Source organism: Phytophthora infestans, genomic scaffold (assembly GCF_000142945.1).
Source record: "Phytophthora infestans T30-4 supercont1.7 genomic scaffold, whole genome shotgun sequence".
NCBI classification, from domain to species: domain Eukaryota; phylum Oomycota; class Peronosporomycetes; order Peronosporales; family Peronosporaceae; genus Phytophthora; species Phytophthora infestans.
In genome coordinates, this window is record NW_003303752.1 from 4,486,034 (window position 1) to 4,490,528 (window position 4,495).

A 4,495-nucleotide genomic window follows, 5' to 3' on the forward strand; every position below is an offset into this window, starting at 1 on the left:
TTCTTCAGTTTGTATGGAGCGTGACCCCAGTATTACGGATTGATTTGGCCGTCCCTAAAATACGGGCCACAGACTGGAAGAGCTATGAAGTCGCGATGTATCGAAGGAAACTCTATCTTTCGCTACGCGACTCACGTCGCCCTCGTGGAAAAGGCAACTACTCAAGGCCCAAGACCGGCACGAACAACGGCTTGACAAACAGGTTAAATTGTCTTACGAGGAAGGGGATGACGTGTGAGTGTATCAGCTCTTCCGAGCGCGCGCTGGGGAACGCCGAACCAAGAAGCTGACGTTCTCCTGGCACGGCCCGTACCGAGTAGTCGGCCAAGTCGGGAAGAACGCCTATAAGATCGCGATCCCCACGCACCCCAACCGGATCGTCACGGCGAATGTGAATCGCCTGAAGCGCTTCCGTGGTCGTTGGAGTAGGGCGCTCGCGGATGAGAGACCTGAAGAAGCCGAAGAGAGCGCCTCCGACGATGAAAAGGGCCCGCTACAAGAAGGAGACCTTCCTCTGACAAGCTTTGTGGAACGCTTGAATGTGGATGGAGAGGAAACTGCCTTTTTGGGAGTTTCGTCGCCTATCGTGGAGGTGTTGGCCAAACGGGTGGAGAAACGAGAGGTTCAGTATTTGGTGCTCACGGCCACGTACGAGACATTCTGGTTGTCTCGAGCGGCTTTGGCACCCGAGTTTGGAACGCTGACTCGTGCTTTCGAAGATGCAGACCGCCGAAAAAAGGGGTCTGCCGGAATTACGTCGGGACGCCAGGTTGGTAGAAGCCAACGCTGACGTGGACAACGCTGACGTGGACAACGCTGACGTGGACAACGCCGAGATACAGTTTTAGCAGGGGTAGTCTTGTTGGGTTGAGTGCGATCAGGGACTGCATGGAAGAAAGTGGAGAGTGCGAAGGACTTGCGAGGTCTCTGCGTACGGCGTGATGTGTTTGTGTTTTATTTTTACATTTTTGGATTATATTAAGTTGATCTAATGGTGGAACGGCTCGACAATATTGAAGGGGAACGGTGTGATTCGCTAGCGGAACTGATTTGCGGTGTCGAAAGGAGAGCAACGTGTTTGGCTGGTGGAACGGGTTGATAATGGAGCGCTGTGAGTAACGACGAGCGGTTGGAAAGAGGCGTGTGAAAAGGAGGAGGAAGATCAGGTGTGTGTGGACAAGGGAGGAGCCCTGAAAGAAGCAGTATGAGAAGTACGGAGAACACGAATACGAAGCTCAAGAAGGAGCACAACATTAAGTGTTAAATATGAGAACGGCTCAAATGACGCGAAGTCGGAACGTCATGAAGCTACTTACTGGAGGACTCCTTGTCGTCTTCATAATCTTCGTCATCCTCGGCATCGTCTTCGCCCGAGATCTCTTCCTCTTCTTCTTCTTCATCGTCGAGACCTTCAACCTCTTCAGCCGCCGCTTTCTTGCCCGCCGCAGGAAATGAGGGCTTCTCGTCGTCGTTGTCCTATCCGTCGTCTTCGAAGTCGGACCAGTCGTCGCGCTCGATCTCGGCGCGGGTCGGTGCGCCTACACAACGGATCTCGTAGGTGCCTTCGATGATCTGTACCGTTATCAGGTCTTGGACCTCCTTGACTGTGTTACTGTTGACGATCGACTTACAAGGCTCGGCCGGCCGACCTTCGACCCAGGAGTCCTGGGGCCGTACGCTAGACATGATGTCCTTGCGTATGCGTGCCAGTGCCGCGATCGTGAGACGATTCTTCTCGTCCGCCGCCGGGTTCAGCGCTTTAGTAGACTACAAGAATACGCGCACGCTGTGGTATCCGTAGGCGTCTATCTTGACGGGCTCCAAGGCGTTCTCGAGGGTCGCGTCGTACCTCTTCCGATCGTTCTCGTGAAGAACGGCTAAGTCGTCCGCGACTGGCCTATCGTACTTACGCGCGTCACGAGAAAAGCGACCGGGTTGCCCTCCCAACCAAAACATCTCGGGTGCTGGTCCAGCCTTCTCCATGACGACGTAGAGCCCCCATGTCTCGATGCACGTGCTGGTGAAGGCGAGACGGGCTTGGATGGCGCGCATCTTGAGCTTACGCCGACTCGATTGAGCCGCTTCGGGCTCGAGTGGAGCGTGGAACGCCCACTCCCAGAAGGTGCGGCGATGCGCCATCCAGAACCGCCAGTGGGCGCGAAGCACGTGCCGGTATTTCTTGGGATCGGAGTAGAGCGTCCTACCCGACCAAGAGAACGCTAGGCACCACAGTTTCTTGCCGGCCTCCGCCGCCTTCGCCAGAACGGCTAGGATGGCCTATCGAACAGGAGCGGGGGTCTTCGAGCTCCGCTCGAGGAGGTCGCATAAGTCCTCGGCAGGAACGTGAGCCGCCTTCTTGCCCTTGTCCGTGGAACGTTTCTTCTTGGTCGGCGACTTGGTGGCCGAATCTTCGCTCGCCTTGCGCTTGGAACTCTTACGAAGATTTGGCTACGATGAAGCACCACTGGAAGTCGCCGAACCTGGAGGAGGTGGGAGGATCACTACGGGACCCAGGAGAGTGGCCGTCGCGTCGCCGTTGAGGACGTCTTGAGCCAGCCGCTGTAGGTGGTCCAGACCCGACGACTGCGGGTTGCCGCCGAGACGCGACAACAGGTCGTCGAGGAACGCCTCATTGAGGGCTCGAACGTCGCTACCGAACGTGCCTTGCTCGTCCTGTTCCAGAGCTGCGTCAAGAAACTGGCGGACCTTCTTCCGCCCGGCCGAAGTGAACCGTGTGGACATGGCGAAGGAGCGAGGTGTCGAGGAAGAGAAGTGTTGCCCGAGGGAGGAGTTTGAGGAGTGAGAAGTTACTGGAATGGGGTTTCAGCTTGATGGCTGACCTTGGCGTGCGTGCGGGTTGCGACCTTGGGAAGTGGAGCCGAGAAAGGAGCGGTCAGATGAAAAATGACCCAGGAAGGAACGGTCGACCTTTCAGGGAATGGGTATTGCCACTTGAAGATCGTCGGGACCGATGAGTGACTGGGTTATCTGGCGGGAAGTGACGTCTCCTCAACGTGTGTCGAGGACGGCGCCGAACTGAAGTTTGTGGGGAGTGCTATAGTGGGCATCGTAGCGTGGGTGATAACCACGCCTTTGCGGAACGTCTCGTGGGCGTTCCTGGCGGGTCTAGGACATAGCGCTCAAGCGGTCTACTTCTTCTTCCACACGTGTGGTGACCGGTTTGTAGGAGCGGCCCCCGAAACGTACGCGCTCGCCTTGCCACCGGCAGAGGTCGCGGCTTCTCTGTTGACTCTGGCCTTCCTAATTCCGATAGCTGTACTGAGAGACTATGAGGAACGCTTTGGGATCGTGGGACGCCTCTGCTTGAAGTGGTGCGAGGCGTTCCATCACTCCTGGTGCCTGTTCTTTCCTGAAGCGGTACGGCTGTTGTGGACAGCCACCGGAAAGTACGCAAGAGCTACGAAAGAAGCTACCGTTGCTGTCGCCGACAGAGTGGGTGACATCGTCGTCGGTGGGTACCTGTGTGACGACGCTGATCCTGATCTACGTACCACGAATGGCGTATGAAGGTACTGAAGGAGTAGTCCATGGTTGGATGGGGCGTGGCTTTCGTGGTGCTGATTGTGGACGTCTTAATGAAGTTCTCTACGTGGTGTTGCTACTGGAACGCCTCGCTATTGATGGTCGGCTGTTACAGCCATTTGATTCACAACTATTGGGGAATTCGTGTCGACAAGGAGCGAGGGCCAAGGGTGAGAGCTAAGCAGGGATGGGATGGGCTCGCTGGACGGATAGGGAGACGCGAAGAGCGCGGATCTAGGGGCGCCGTCTCCGGTAGAGAACGCGAGTCCTGAACATACTGGAACGCCTCGGGGGGGGGGCGTTCCTCTGAAGTGGCTGCTGATACCGTGGGACCCGTGTCGGGCAAGGAGGCTCGGCGAGGACACCGAGTGGTAGTCGGGGAGAATTGTCACGGTAGGAGGAAACTCGCCATTCTCTCGGACTGCGCTCGGAAGCTCAGCTTGCTGCAGAAATCGCAGGCCACGTCCAAGCAACTGTGCCCTCCGGCCCAATCGGCGGCGTTCCAAGCCTAGAGTGGAACGCCTGGCCGTCGACAAGGGTGGAAATTTGCGTTGGACCTCTACGTGGAAGCGAAATACAGAAAGGTAAGGAGCCTAGTGCTCAGTTGGGAGCTTTAGGTAGAAGCTCAGTCGTGATTTTCCTTCTTACAAGAGAAGTGCTCAAGAATACAACAACAACTTTACATTTACGTGATAAACCTAAGTTCCTACGTCGGCCTGCTCGATACACGACCCCGACCTAAGGAGGATTACCGCGACAGCTCCTGGGCTCTCGGTAAGTTTCCAATGATGCTGCCGCTGGGGTTAGCCTACTGCGTCACGACGACGGATAACAAAGAACCATCGTGATGTCTATTGGTGGGCAATGGCCCTCATTAGAACACGCCTTGCTCTCAAGATCAGTAGTGTACTCAATCTCACCACTCCGACATGTAAATTGAAACAACAAGCAT